General features: G+C 46.3%; 1 protein-coding gene across 2 annotated transcripts in view; it reads left to right on the forward strand.

Moving 5' to 3' along the window:
• Positions 1 to 557: 557 nt before the first annotated feature.
• Positions 558 to 16,240, forward strand: part of TMEFF1 (transmembrane protein with EGF like and two follistatin like domains 1) — a 148,109-nt gene continuing 132,426 nt past the window's right edge. The window contains exon 1 of one of the 2 annotated variants that reach the window (XM_089913466.1): positions 558 to 974. The gene's annotated coding sequence lies outside the window, so the exon portion shown is untranslated. The remainder of the gene's footprint in view (positions 975 to 16,240) is intronic. The other variant, XM_022600113.2, reaches the window with a different exon arrangement.

Here is a 16,240-nt window from a genome sequence, read left to right on the forward strand (position 1 = left end):
TGACAGAACCTTGACATAAGGGCGGGTGGGGTAAGTACAAGTGTCTGGGAGAAAAGACGAGCATGGAATGACAAGCCTAGAGACAACCTGGGGGCCATTTCCCAGGTAGGTGCAGACCTGAACCCTGATCTGGGCCGGCTTTTCCTCCTACAGTATTAGGAATTCTCCTGTGTGGATGCTGGAGTGTGGGGGTGAGGTTCAAGGAACCCCGCTCTCGCACTTTCTCTAGTATCTATCAAGTGGGGGAGCCCCGGGGGGACAGTAGCCAAGTGGGTACCCGCACTCAGTAGCCACTAACACATATTTCTGGAATAAATGGATGGGTACATGAAATACTCGTGCAATGGAAACTTCTTGTGGCTCCTCCCTGGCGAGAAGTATAATCCGTATAAACCCCGCCATCATTAGCAAATCCAAAGCTCGCGTCACTCTGCCCATTCCACGGAGGCCCCACCCACCTCCGGGCGCGGCCCCGCTCGGCGCGCTCCCTCGGCTCGGCATGGCTCCGTAGCACTCGGGGACAGGCGGGGCCTTAGTCAAGTTCCGGGCCACAGTACGCTTGCGCAGAAGGTGCTACAGGCTAGTGGAGGGGCGGAGCCTGCGGAGCTCAGGCGGCGGCGGTAAGGGAAACAAGGAAAGGATCGGAATGGCAGTCAACTCTGGCTAAGTGGGGCAGCTTAGTGAGTGTTTGAAGTGTACGCAAAGAGAACCTGTTGGGGACTGACCTGAGTTTACACTTTTACTGATTTTGCCTTTTTTTCAATTAAGCTTGGTGGTCAAGAGCTGGTGCTTTGCAGGTCGCAGTCTGTTCTGACACCGCGTGCCTCTGTGTGGCTTTGGGCAAGTTACCTGCCCGAGCTTCAGAGTCTATCTCTGTGAAATGGAGCTCACGGGACTTTTGTGAAGATGACATTAGACAGTGTGTGTAAAGTGCTTAACACAGTGCCTTGCACAAAGGAAATGCCCAGTAAGTGGTAAGTGCCATTACTATCATGAACGTTAATAGCATAAGAATCATCATAATGTGTTTTTTTGTGTGTGCCAGGATCTTTTGTATGCAACTATTATGCTGGTAGTCTTTGGGAAATATCAGAGAACATGAGCAGTAACAGGAAATTAAAGACTGGAAAATGTGCTGATTTTAGAAATGAGAAAAAAGTAGATCTTGAAAAATGGACTCCGGTAATCTTGACTTTTACTGAGCACCAATCAAACCCAGGATGGATCATATCAAAGGTAGTTTATGAGGGGAATTCCCTGGCGGTCCAGTGCTTAGGGCGCCGCGCTTTCACTGCAGAGGACGCAGGTTCGATTCCTGGTTGGGGAAATAAGATCCCCACAAGACACGCGGCCAAAAACAAGCAAAAAAAGGTAGTTTGAGAGCCTTTAGAAAAGGAACTAGTATGCACTATGAAGCAGTCTAAACTCTCTAAGAACAAATAAAGCAAGCCAGCTTAACCTTTTTGAATGGATAGTAAACTGATAGCTCAGTGGAAAAACTTTTTGTCTTTTCTGGACCTAAGTCATTTGAACAAAGGTCTCGGCCTGAGATGCTACCCCATTGTAAGCGCCTTTCTTGTCAGCGAGTCTCTTTCCATTTCTGACATAAATCTTACAAAAATAATTCTTTTAGCTACATAGGTAATATGTGAATACCTTTATGTTGTAAAAAATTACAAAACTAAAAATGAAGGGAAATTCCCCCAACATCCCCTCCCAATTCTATTCCCAACTCCACTCATCAGTTTACTGTGCATTTTGTTCAGATACTTAAAAATCTAGCCCTACCCTGACTTGTAGCAGTTAGGACCTTATTCTGCCAACTGAATACCCAACAAAAGGAAGCAGTTTATTAGTCTCATTCGAAAGGAAGCCCAGGGGTAGGAGTGCAGAGCCAGCAGGCTCTTTCTGTCTTGGTTTCACCATCCACAGGTTTGTCCTCATGGTCACAAGGTGATTGCTGCTTCTCTAAAGGTGAGTCCACATATTAGCAGGAAAGGACAAAAGCCATCTTGTGAAGTTTTATATTTTAATTCAAGAAAGGAAGCCTACCGGGCTTCCCTGGTGGTGCAGTGGTTGAGAGTCTGCCTGCCGATGCAGGGGACACGGGTTCGTGCCCCGGTCCGGGAAGATCCCACATGCCGCGGAGCGGCTAGGCCCGTGAGCCATGGCCGCTGAGCCTGCGCGTCCGGAGCCTGTGCTCCGCAACGGGAGATGCCACAACAGTGAGAGGCCCACTTACCGCAAAAAAAAAAAAAAAAAAAAAAAAAAGAAAGAAAGCCTACCAGAACGTCTGCCCACAAGTCACTGGCCATACTGTATCACATGACCCCTCTATCAACAAGGGAGTCTAGGGAAGTAATTTACTTTTCAAGTATCTAAACTACAGAATGGCACAGTAAAAGCGAGTTGTGAATATCTTTTGGGTAACCGAATTTTCAGTGTCTGCCACAGAAATATAGAGTTTCCATAAATGAACTCACACTATATATTTTTTGCAACTTGCCAGTTTTCCTTGGCGATATGAATGAATTAGAACTTTCCATGGTGGTCTGTGTGAAACTTCCTTGGTTGCTTTAGCTGCTGCACAATACCCTCGTTTCATTATTCTAAGGCACACTTTTTCATTCACATGTTATTATCTCTAAAATTAGTATGCATCTTACAATTGCTGTCAGCTAGGCAGCAGTAGTGATGTAGCTGTCATCACCTGCTGGAGATGCTTCAAAACTTGCAGAATGGATGTTAGCAGCCTGGAATATTGAAGATCCTGAGTCTAAACATGATTCAGATGGTTCAGACTCTGAGAATAAGATTTATATATACTTTAATCAATTTATTTGATTAATACTTTCATTTTAATGTATGCATGAGGATGATATGGAGTTAAAAATCCATGTCTTAAGTTTCATGTGGCCTTCTGAGTAAGTATAAAATAAAAATTATAAATGATAAGAAAGCTTTATTTGTTTATTTTTTAAAATTTATTTCATTTATTTATTTTTGGCTGCATTGGGGCTTCGTTGCTGCGCGCGGGCTTTCTCTAGTTGCAGCGAGCGGGAGCTACTCTTCGTCGCAGTGTGCGGGCTTCTCATTACGGTGGCTACTCTGCTGTGGAGCACGGGCTCTAGGCGTGCGGTCTTCAGTAGTTGTGGCATTTGGGCTCAGTAGTTGTGTCTCGCGGGCTCTAGAGCGCAGGCTCAGTAGTTGTGGCACACGGGCTTAGTTGCTATGCGGGCTGTGGGATCTTCCAGGACCAGGGCTTGAACCTGTGTCCCCTGCATTGGCAGGTGGATTCTTAACCACTGTGCCACCAGGGAAGTCCCTGTGTCATAGTTTTATTAGGGGCGTTTTTCTTTTTCAATGATACATAAAATAATGATGTCTATAATTATGACATCCTGAAGTCAATGAAATATGATGTACTACACTATGGCTATTCCGTAGTTTAATCATTTTCTTATCAATAGGTGTTAAGTTTTCACTTTTTTTTTCCAATAATGCTTCAGTAAACCCCTTTTCATGCCTTTTTTTCCATATGTGCAAATAGTATTTCTCAAGATTCCTAGAATTTCATATTTAAAATTCTAATAGCTACTGTCCTCTCCCAAATCCATAACTCCAGCCTAATACTGGGAAAAACTGAGGAGCATCCTATAAGATACCTGACTGATACTCCTCAAAATTGTCAAGGTCGGGACTTCCCTGGTGACGCAGTGGTTGAGAATCCGCCTGCCAATGCAGGGGACACAGGTTCGATCCCTGGTCATTTAATTCCTTGGCCAGTGAGCACAGTTAAATGATTTCCAAATTTTTACATTTCTATTTTACTGAAATTATAATTAATAGAATTAATAGGATCAATTCTTTTCTATGAAAATTTTCTATTTTAAATTTAATTGATTAGCTTTTTTGCCATTTTGAGTGCTAGTTTGTGAACAGTGTTTCTAGCAAGTCCTGTTTTCCCAAGTCAAGGTTAGCAGATCTGACATTTGCCACGTGCAGTTTTAGCCTTTGTCAATTTTATTTTGTACTAATTATTTCTGCCAGAAATATTTATTATGAATTGGACAAAATACTGACATCTTATACTTAATTACTGATTAATTTATGAGAATGTTGTAAGCAAATCCTTTCAGATACTCCAGAAGAATAATATTTCCTTGTCATCTTTCATTGACTTATTGCTTTTTTAGCTTTGCCCATAGTAATACTAACTACTCATACTTACAGTAGAGTTAAGAGCAAGCTAACTCTTTGTTGGATCAAAATGTCCTTGGTGAGAATATGCCCAGGACTAAAATGTTGACCAGGTCTAAAACTGTGGAGTCAAAATGGCTGCGTAAAATAAAACAAAAGAAAAATAAGCAAACAAACACATCATACCCTGCTTGTCAGTCCTATGAAGTACCATAGTTTATTGAAGCATTCCCTATTGATGGACTTTTAGGTTGCTTCCAGTGATTTTTCCCTTCTCTCCCTGCCCCTCCTCCTCTTTTTTTGTTTTTTTGGATTTTTGGCCGCATCGCGGGCGCATGTGGGATCACAGTTCCCCGAACCCCAACCCCCTGCAGTGGAAGCGCAGTCTTAACCACTGGACCACTGGGGAAGTCCCCTCCCTCCCTCCCTTCCTCCCCTCCCTCCCTCCCTTCCTTCCCTCCCTCTTTCTTTCTTTCTTTCCCTCCCCCTCTCCCTCTCGCTCTTCCTCTCCATCTCTCTTACTTCGTCTCCTCCCTATACCTTACTTTATTTTCCATTATCAAAGCTGCAATGAACATGCCTCTTTGTAATCACAGGCAAATGTTTTTCTAGGAGAGGACCTAGAAGTGGAATTGTTGAGTTAGAAATTTGACAGTGAAAAAAAGAGAGTAGTAGCAACTAATATTGAAGCTACAATTAGGGATCTAAACCAAACTCTTCATTTTTCAGACACTAAACCTCTTCCCCAAGATTTCACAGCCTATTAGTAGCAAAGTAGGTCTAGAAATGTAGAACAGGGACTTCCCTCGTGGTCCAGTGGTAAAGAATACGCCTTACAATGCAGGGGACACGGGTTCGATCCCTGGTCAGGGAATTAAGATCCCACATGCTACGGGGCAACTAAGCCCGTGCACCACAACTACTGAGCCCATGTGCCTTAACTAGAGAGCCTGCGTGCCGCAAACTACAGAGCCCACGTGCTCTGGAACCCACGTGCTGCAACTACAGAGCTCACGCACCCTGGAGCTTGCACGCCACAACTAGAGAAGAGAAAACCCGCCCGCCACAACTAGAGAGAAGCCTGCGCGCTGCCACGAAAGAGCCCACGTGGCACAACTAAGACCCAACACAGCCAAAAAATAATAATAATAATAAATAAATAAATCTTAAAAAAAAAAGAAATGTAGAACAGTTTCAACCAGCTCTATGAAAAGTAACACAGGCTTGTAGCTGTGTCTTCAGACATTTAAAAGGAGTTAGACCTCATGCAACTGTCGCAGCTGGTGGAACAGTCTATGTAGGCTGCTGTTGCCTCGAGTTTAGTGTTAGCCTGAAGTTGCTGTAGGTCGGCCAGATTGGCAGTTGGGAAGGAAAGCTGGATGTGGACAAGATCAAGGACAAACTAGAACCTTCCAGGGCAAATTTGGGCCCATAAAGAACACTGGGACACTCGAGGACAAACTGGAACCTGCCTCTTGCCCCAGCTGACATCGTGACTGTGACCTTGTAAGAGACCCCAAGGCAGAACTGTTTAGATAAGCTGCCTCCTGACCCACAGAAACTGTGAGATAATACATGTTCATTGGTTTAAGCCTCTCAATTCTGGTAACTGGTTACACCACAGCGAGTAACTAATAAACCTAGATACTGATAGTGTGTTCATCAAAACTGCCTCAACATCAAATTGCCGTGGCACCAGCAGTACCAGTGGCCAGTAGCTTGCAAATCTAGCCACTTTAAAATAGACAGGGTGGGTCTCATGGAAAGGTAGAGTATAGGCATTTGAAATCCATGAGTTCTGGAATTTTCAAGCAGCCTGGATTTCATTCTGGCCCTGATAGCCCATCACTTTCTGACCTGGCACTCTTCTAGGTTGCTCCCTCAGCAGTAGCTTTTGGTCTCCTAACGACTCCACCTGTACGCTCTTGTTCAGCACTCCCAGCTCCTCACCCCTCATTCCTTCCCTGGACAGCTGGATCCTGTAAGTTGAGGCATTTTTGTTTTTCTCCATGCCCATGTCTTACAAAAGATATTTGGATCTATCTAGCCATCTGAAGAATAGTCTGCCCTTCTCCAATTTAGGGAAGGGGATGTTCAGATAAAAAAATCAACTCTAGGGCTTCCCTGGCGGCACAGTGGTTGAGAGTCCGCCTGCCGATGCAGGGGACACGGGTTCGTGCCCCGGTCCGGGAAGATCCCACATGCCGCCGAGTGGCTAGGCCCGTGAGCCATGGCTGCTGAGTCTGCACGTCCGGAGCCTGTGCTCTGCAACGGGAGAGGCCACAACAGTGAGAGGCCCGCGTACCGCAAAAAAAAAAACCCAAAAAACAAAAAAATAAACTCTATGTACTTAGTGGTAAGCATCACTGCCAGCCTCTGAAGCTTCCTAAAAACTATCCTCCTGCTTGTCTGGTGTTTGATGTTATGTTTGAAGAGAAATGTGCAAAGAGACAGATTGTCTAGCAGCCAGAGATTGCTTAACAGGATAGCTGTATCTTGGTGGGGTCACCATAGATTAAGGGCTATCCAGTCTTCTGTTATGTGATAATAACATTTATATAGGAACTACTAAAGTGATTTATATATGTAACTCATTTAATCCTCTCAACAATTCTGTGATGTAGGTATTCTGCTTTATAAGATCACTCACCATCTTACGGTGACTAAGATTTTTCAGGAAAGTCTCAATTTCAAAAGTCTTGGTCTGTTGTCATTAGCTATCAAAATGCTTCAGAAGTTCTGAGATTTCAGTATTTGAACTATACCTCAGACTGTCTCTACCATTAGAGAGTGGATTGCAAATACTTTTTTTTTTTTGGCCACAACACGCAGCATGAGGGATCTTAGTTCCTAGACCAGGGATGGAACCCACGCCTGCTGTAGTGGAAGAGTGGAATCTTAACCACTGGATCACCAGGGAAGTCCCTGCAAATACTTTTTATACTATTTATTCTGACATTTGGTTCAGAAAGTATGGTCATATTAATAGAATGATTTCAGTGCATCTACCCACCCATGCCAGCTTCTGGTGAATACCCCTACTCCCAGTCTCTGCTGTGTGGGGTGGTTATTTTTGTACCAGATGATACCTCCCTTCCATCTCATAACAGCTGATTGAGTGAAAGTGGACTTCTAGTCCAGAAGCAATCAATTCATAGGCTGCCAGCCTGCATCCTATATTGAAGTGATGAGCTGGGCCAATCACATTTTTTTGTGTGGGTAAATATGAACCAAGAGGTGAGCAGGAGGTTTCTACCCTAGGCTGGGGAGTCCATGATGGCCAGGTGCAGGTGAGTAAGCAAAGCGAGCACGCTGAGAGGTAGGGAAGAAGGAGCATATATCCAGAGAGAGACAAAGGTGTAACAGGACAAAGAGGGAGACGGAGAAACAAAGAAAGTAGAGGCAGAGACATAGAAAGACACACTGACCTCAAATGAGAGAGAGAAAAATTGGTTCCTAGTGGCTCTTAGGTTTCTGTGAGGTACTACATAACTTGGATTGTTCCTGTACTTCAAATTCACATAAAATTCAATAAACACCTTTCACTTTAGCGAGTTTGAATGAATCTCTTCCAGGGATTCCCTGGTGGCGCAGTGGTTGAGAGTCCACCTGGCGATGCAGGGGACACGGGTTCAGGCCCCGGTCCGCGAAGATCCCATATGCCGCGGAGCGGCTGGGCCCACGAGCCATGGCCACTGAGCCTGCGCGTCCGGAGCCTGTGCTCCGCAGCGGGAGAGGCCACAACAGTGAGAGGCCCGCGTACCGCAAAAAAAAAAACGTTGTAAAGAATGAATCTCTTCCTTGCCACTAAGAAAGCCTGATGAAAGTTGTCTCTAATGTCCATACTTAATTCAATTTTAGGGATTCTGGATCTGAGCAGTCAAAATGGTTGGATAAACTAAACCTCAATGTATTAAGAGAACTGTACTTTCTCAAAACTGTGGAGTATTCAGGTTGGATGATCAGTGCATTTTCCCTCCCTCAAGAAAACTTATGTAACAACCAACTCCTATGTCAAGTCTGCTTGGTGAGACTGGATCTGAACAAAGGAGAAACTGTTTTCAGAGTTATTCTCAACTAGCTATCAGGGTGCAATGCATCACTCACCTCCATCACTGGAATGGCCCTCCTGCTCTTGAGGAAGGGACAAGTCACACAGACGGGTTCTCTTGAAAGGCTTCCTTTTATTAGACTCTGTGTAGGCTCCACCCTTCTATTGACTCTTTCTACAGAGAAGTTATAGCAACTTTATTATTAATAATAATAGATAACATTTATTGAGTGTTTTCTATGTAACTTGCTCTGTACTCCTTTATAAATACCTTACTGAATCCTCAAACAACCCTGTTAAGTATGTATTGTTACGTCACTTTACAGATAAGACTCAGGAGGGTTAAGAAGCTTGTCCAAGGGCAGGGAACAAGGAGGGAAATAAGGGAACAAGGAGAGAGCTGGGAGGGCAGTGACCACATTACACACATTACGAGATGCCCTTGTCACATTAGTTTTGGAGATAGTTTACTCTCTTTTATTTATTTATTTATTTATTTATTTATGGCTGTGTTGGGTCTTCGTTTCTGTGCGAGGGCTTTCTCTAGTTGCAGCAAGTGGGGGCCACTCTTCATCGTGGTGCACGGGCCTCTCACTAGTTTACTCTCTTGATTTGAGGAGGAGACACATGATTAGATAGGAGTTTCTGTTTCCTTAGCAGGATATCTGCATGTGGCTCATGTCAATCATCATTATTTTAAATATTATTATTTTAAACAATAATAACAATACTGACAACATGCAGTAATAATAATGATATTAATCATGTATTAAAGTCAAGACTAGAAGCTTTCATCACCCTGCCAGGTAAGTATCATTATTCTCACCTTAGAAATGAAAAACCTGAGATTCTAAGTGGTTAACTTAGTTCACAAACTATAAGCAGTAAAGTCAGGATTCAGGCCCCTGTCTGTCTGTTAAATTCATTGCTTTCTTTTCCCTCACTGTACCACCTGTCAATCAAATTTCCAATCTGAATTGACTATTTTCACACCCCAGTAGTTTTCCCTTGGCTGTATCCTCATTTTAGAAGGAAATCTTCATAGACATCTAACATGGCACTAGGGTAGAAAACTCGAAGTGGAAATGGTGTACTGCCTTGGGTTCCAGTGGGGTGAGTGTCATAAATTTTGCCAATAGTAACTCTCTCGGGATGGTCTTAGTTTCCGAGTTCTCTGGACAATTTCAAAGCTTCTTGGACACCAGACAAATTATTGTTAAAATAATGAACAAGGAGCAGTATAACTCTAAGTTATAGTAAGGGTCTTTATTTTTATTGGTGCTTCTGACCCCTAGAAGTGTTTGGGTGTTTCTTTGTAGTTAAAAGACCTGGCTCAGTCTCTCAGCCTCTGAGCCAAGTGGGTCTGTGGGTCATGGGAGCTGGGAGGGTGGCAGTAGCCTCACATATAATCAAGACATTTTTACAAAATGAAAAAATAGCGAGTGTTGGTGAGGTGGTGGAGAATTTGGAACCCTCATACATTGCTGATGGGAATGTAAAATCATTCATTTAGCCACTATGGAAAATCTTTTTGGCAGTTCCTCAAAAAGTTAAACATAGTATTACCATATGACCCAGCAAGCCCACTCCTAAGTATATACCCCAAAGAACTGAAAACAGATACACAGACAAATACGTTTACAGGCATGTTCAGAGCAGCACTATTCACAGTAGTCAAAGGGTGGAAATAACACAAATATCCATCAATGGATACACGGACAAACGCACTGTGGTATACATACAATTATTTAGCCATGAAAAGGAATGAGGTACTGACATGCTACAACCTGGATGAACCTTGAAAACATCATGCTAAGTGAAAGAAGCCAGACACAAAAGACTACATATTGTATGATTCCATTGATATGAAATGTCTAGAATAGCCAAATCCAGAGAGACAGAAAATAAATTAGTGGTTACCCCTGGTTGGGGAGAGGCAGGGATAGAGAGTGACTGCTTAATGGGGAGGGGGTTTCCTTTTGGGGTAATAAATGTTTCACAAGTAGAGATGGTGTGGTTGCTTAACATTGTGAATGTAATAAAAGCCACTGGGTTGTTGACTTTAAAGTGGTTATTTTTATGTTATGTGAATTTCACTTCGATAAGAACAAGAGAAAGTTCAGCAGCCCTCTGTGCCCTTCTGAGCTTGGAATCTTCCCAGTGGATACAGGGCAAAAGAAACACCTAGCCCCCATCCTTGTGGAGGCACTATAAAAGGTGCCTTGTCCTAGAGTGGCATGTGTCGTGCTTTCATTCATCCGCGCACAAATTCCCACGTACTCGGCGCACAGTGTCTGAACCAGGTCCTGGGGTGCAGACGGTAGTCTCTGCCCTCGAGGTGCGCAGCCTAGGGGGAGACATCCCGCAAATTAAAAAAACAAAACAAAACACAACTCCGTGATGAACCCAGCCAAGGAGCGTTGTCTACTCAAGTAGCAGGGTGTCCCGAAGGAAGGGGCCTTTCTCAGGGGGTTTGGACTGGGCTATTTCGCGTCCATGGCCGCCAAATACCTTGCGACAAATTCATTCTTTTGTTGTTCATGGAAATGAAACAGTTTTTCAAGTCCTTCAGGAGCTCGTCCGCAAAGGTGGGAAGAGGGAACTCAGCACAAGAATGTCAGCCAGGAGGGAGAGGGGTGGGTAGGCGGAGGACCCCCTGCGCCCCGCCCCGAACCTCGGGGGAGGCCGGCGACCAGGGCTTGGGGAGGTGGGGACTGCGCGGGGCCGCGCTCCCGCCCTCCTCGGCGCCTGCGGACCCGCAGGCGGCGGGCGGCCCGCGAGGGGGCGGCGGCTCCCGGGCTTTGTGGCCGCTGCGCGCGCGGTGGGGCCTGACCGGCCGGGGGCGCGCCGCCGCCGCCCGGCGCTCCGGAGCCCGCGGCCCTCCCGGCCGCCCAGCCTGCGAGAGGAGCCGAGGCCGCTCGCGCTCGCATCCCGCCGGCCCCTCCCCCGATCGCCGTGGCCGCTGCGCCGCCGCTGCAGGTAGGAGGCTGGCCCGCCGGGCGGGCCGCAGCGACGCGGGGGCGCGGGCGAGGGTCAGGCGGGAGGCTCGGGCCAGACGTGCGGGGGCCGCGCGGCCGGCAGGGCGGGCTTCCGGCCCAGGCGCCACGACCCCTGCCCCGCAGGCCCGGCTGCCACCTCCGCGCGCCGCGATGGGACTCGGTGAGTGGGGCCGGCCTGCGGCGTACAAAGCCCCACGGCGCGGACCTCGGGGAGATTCAGCGTCGCACCCGGGGTCGGGGGACTCTGGACTCCGGGAGTGGAGGAGCCGCTTGGGAGGAATCCAGATGACTCGCAGTGCCGGGGTCTCCCCATCCCGGGGTCCCCACTGTATGCCGGGCACTGTGCTCGCGCTTTTCCATACTCGTCTCCTTTAAGACCCCTTGTGTCCCTTACAGGGGTGTAATGGGAGGGGTCTCTCACCCAGAGGCTGAGGGCCGAACATCACATCGGTGCCCTCCTGACCTTGGGAAATCTCCTTTGCTCTGAGCCTTGGCTCCTGCTTCTGTAAATGGGGGTGAGATGGGGGGAGGGATGGTGGCAGGGGAGTGCGTCGTTTAATGCCTACCCCCAGGTGCTATTGTGAGAGATAATGTACGTAAATGATCATAGCTAAATATTGAGCACTTTCTATATACCAGGCCCTAGGTACCAAACAGTTGGCATGAGTTATCTAATTAAGTCATCACACTGGCGCTGTGATGTAGCTACTATAAATTGCACGAGTAATTTTTATTTAGGAGTAGGAAATAGAGAAGATTATTTAGTCTCCCTATTCTGATTCAGGAGATTGGGTGACTCTTAGGTATAGTAACATTTAAGATCACAGATGTTCCTGCAGTGTCAGGAGAGTGGTTATAGGATATATTTGTTACACATTTAAAACTGGGAGGTAGGATAATATCAGGGCCAGGGGTGTGCATTTTAGTATGTCAGATAAGTCAATTGTGTTACCAAGGAAATTGTTGAATTCAAAAACATAGTTTCTGAGTTAGGACTGAGGACTGCTAGGGGAGTTCCGGGCCAGAGAGACAAGGGGTGGAGGGGGAGGAGAAGGGAGGATTCTGAAGCTCTGGAAGAGGATATGGAGGAAGGGACCAGCGTCTACCACCCCAGCAGTTTTCTGGACCAGGATTCCATCCTGCCCTTAGAGACCAGGCATCCTGTCTGGGAGGAGAGAGGGGGAGGGATCCTGGGGTGAGATCAGTGAATTGTCTCTTATTATTCCCAGGACACCCCAAAAGTATTCAGATGGGTTGAGAGCCAGGTGACGGGGCCTCCTAAAATGTCATGGTCGCTTCTCATGATTCTTGAAATTCTTTTACTATGTTTGAGGCGATTGGGATGCTCAACAACCCTGAAGATTGGTAAGGTGCTTCAAATATCAGTACAAAGACGGAACTGATGTAATGAAGGAGTGTGTTTGAATACAGTTCCCTTGGTTAGAGAAGCAATGGGCCTGAGGAGATTATTTTGGGGTTCAGTTTGAAATGGGGAGAACTGGAAGGCTTTGGACCCTGAACAAGGAAGAGAAAGGCAGGAAGGGCCAGGCATTGCACCCAGGGGCAGGGGGTAGAAGGAGAGCTGAGGACCCACAACACCATCTGAAGAACACCCACCCGGCCCGCTAGTGCTCGGCTACCCAGAAGGCACCCCTTCCTCTCCCGACTGTGACCGTGTCTTACGTGAGTGTTGTTTAAGGTCGGGGCTGAACTCGGGCTGACTTTTTTCCTGAGTGAGCAGGAAAGGCTTCTTAGAGAAGGGTTGTTTTAAAACCAGGACTTGAAGAAGGGGGTGTTTGGGCACATAGTGATGGTGAAAGTAGGGAGCCGTGTGCCTAGTAAAGAAGAGCAGCTGCTTTGGAGAGACAGACAGTGGGAGGTTCGAATCCTAGGTCTGCTATTTCTCCGCCATGTAGTTTTTTGGTGAGGATTAAAGAATGTTTTTTCAAATGCCTGGTAGGGAGCTCAACAAGCACTAGGACCTTTTTCCCTGTCCATGGTGACAGTTGTTTAATTCTTGTCTGCTGAGCACCAGTCTTATGCTGAGTCATATGCTTCATGCCTGGGAGAGAGATGAGTCAGAAATTATGTGTTTCCCTTAGGAATTTCCCAGCCTAGTGAGGGAGATGGACACAATGAGCAAATCACAGAAAATATGGGAAGTACAATCATATACAACTGTCAGTGAGATCAGAGAAGAGTAACTCATTCGTTCTGGATAGAATACTCAGGGCTAATCTACCTCTAACGAGATTTAACAAGATGAGACGTTATAGAGGTTTTGAATGCTACACAAATTCCTAACTTCTATCTTTTTTACCTCTGTCTTGTCTTTGCCCTGATATCCTCTCTCTTAAAAAAAATTCTAGTTTCAGTGTGTACGTAGTTTGTAAACTGCCTCAAACTCATTTTAGGAGGAAGCTGTTATAAATAAAATAAACATAATAGCCTGGTTATTAGTTGAGGAAGGCTTCACAAAAATTTCATGAGAGTTGGACTTAAGGGTTAAAGATGAGCCCTTGGTGGATCTTGGGGTAAAGAATTCCAGCCAGAGGAGGCCCCATGTCTAGAGGCATGAGAACACAGTAGGTTCAAGGGCACGAAGGTGAGTTTGGTCTGGCTGGGTTGAAACATACATGGAAAGGGTGGTTTGGGGTGGGGTAGAGGGGGCACTGTAATTGGGGCCAAATCTGGAAAGGCCTTGAATGCCTTGTGAGCAGTATGGACTTTATTGCTTAGGCAGTGGGGGAAATGTCAGAGGTTTACACGCAGGACTGTGGCATCATCACTGTGTTTAAGAAAGATCCCTCTGGTGGCTGTGTGGAAGAGGAGCTGGAAGTTTGGGAGATCATTTTGGGAGACTAGGGCTTACCTTGGACATAGGCAATGAGGATGGGAGCAGAGAGAAGAGATATTGAGGTAAAATATGTAGAAGTGGTAAATGTGATGAGTGGTACCATGTGATTGAAGAGCACGCTGAGGTTTCTGCTTTGAGCCAAGTTAATGTGGCTGAAATGATCAGAAATCAGGAGGTCTGGGGGTAGAGGAATAATTCATTTGCTTTTGGAGATTTCTGAGGTACCCATAATGGACAGCTAGATAGAGGTGGCTAGGAGACAATTGGAAATGTGTGTGGTGCTGAGGAGAGAAGATGGGGCTGGAGAGAGGTTCTCCCTGACACCCCTACTTTCTTTTGAACAAACACTGAGAGTCAATTGTGTGCTCAAGATACAAGTAAAATGTAGTTCCATGCCTCAGGAGCTCAGTTAGAGGAGCCCCTCAAGGGTATGGATAGATTGCAGTACGGAGTAATTCTGAGGGCTGCAGGAAAAGGTAAATTCTTGAGACCCTGGGCCCAGAGATTTTTTGGGTTTTTTTAATAAATTATTTTTTATTTGTGGCGTGCAGGCTCAGTAGTTGTGGCTCGCGGACTTAGTTGCTTCGCGGCATGTGGGATCTTCTCAGACCAGGGCTTGAACTTGTGTCCCCCGCATTGGCAGGCGGATTCTTAACCACTGTGCCACAAGTCTGGGCCCAGAGATTTGAGAGCCGTTGATGCTGAAGTGGTGGGCCTAGAGGAGAGAGTCCTCACAGACAAGAAGCAGGCTGGAGCAGGAACACCTACATAAGGGGACTTTCTGTATTGTAAAAGCACTTTCTGTGGAGGGTACTTTAATAATGACTCCAAGGGGGCTTCCCTGGTGGCGCAGTGGTTGAGAGTCCGCCTGCCGATGCAGGGGACGCAGGTTCGTGCCCCGGTCCGGGAAGATCCCACATGCCGCGGAGCGGCTAGGCCCGTGAGCCATGGCCGTTGAGCCTGCGCGTCAGGAGCCTGTGCTCCTCAACGGGAGAGGCCACAACAGTGAGAGGCCCGTGTATCGCAAAAAAAAAAAATAAATAATAATAATGACTCCAAGGGAATTTTAGGGAGACTGGGATGGGGGTGGGGAGATGGATTAGGAAGGAGCAGTGGGGGAGGGGAAGGAAGGGGTCAGGACCTTTAGGAACCTGCCTCTGGTTCACAGAGGGAACTGTGAGGGAGGGGGGACGGGAGGGGGGAGCTCTTGCCTTAAACACAAGGCTGGTTCTGCTCACAGTCACCCTCAGACGCAGATGGTAAAAATAAACACTTCCCAGTTACTTGGCTGCCTCGAGTGGGTGGCCAAGGGAAAGGGGAGGGAGAGCACCGGAGGAAGCAAATTTAGTGCTAGGTTTAGACTGGAAGCTCCCCTAAAGGAAAGAAAGAAGACAGAGAGGGCGCAGGTGAGTGGCCATCCTGAGTAGACAGGTCTGAACTTGTGAGAGCAGGTACACAGCCAGGTGTGCACGGGGACAGTAATGTCTGACTGTTGCTACCTCTGTGTCAAATGGAATCACAGAGGCATCATAGCTGTAGAAATTTGTTGTATCATGTTGTAAAAAATTTGGCATACAACAGTATTTACAAGAAGAAGCCAGGAAATGATTTTTGTTTTGAGAAATCCTTTATAGAAGAAGAAATTTAAGATAGTAGAACATCTAGATATAATTAGTAAAAAATGTGAATGGCGAGCAGGTTAGTTTCAACGTATATTCCACAAATATTTATGGAGTACCTTCTGTGTACCAGGTGGTCTTCAAGGAGCTGGGGCTACAGTAGTGAAAGAGAGATCCCATCACCTGCTTTAGATGTTTCACTTGGAACTACTTAACCTATAGAGTTAAACCTGGGCGTGGGCCTTAAATCCTCTGAAGTGCTGAGATCATTTTATTCTGTGGCAATGTTCTCTTTCTTTGGCTAGTAGCTCCACTAGCCTCATAAATAATCAGAAAATACCATCTATGCGTCTTTGGCAGAGAACTGTGGAAATTAGGTTGCAGAAAAACCATTGTAGCAGCAGTGCTAGTATGGACTGCCAGCACCGGATGGGGCTTTAGAGAACACCCATTGCAGCTTTATTTTTTAGAGATGAGGAATCAACAGTCAGGGGGGAAAGGGGACTTGCCTGAC

The sequence above is a fragment of the Delphinapterus leucas genome, chromosome 6 (assembly GCF_059928025.1).
Source record: "Delphinapterus leucas isolate spDelLeu-1000000601 "Yukka" chromosome 6, BTC_Dleu_Yukka2, whole genome shotgun sequence".
In the NCBI taxonomy this organism is placed as follows: Eukaryota; Metazoa; Chordata; class Mammalia; order Artiodactyla; family Monodontidae; genus Delphinapterus; species Delphinapterus leucas.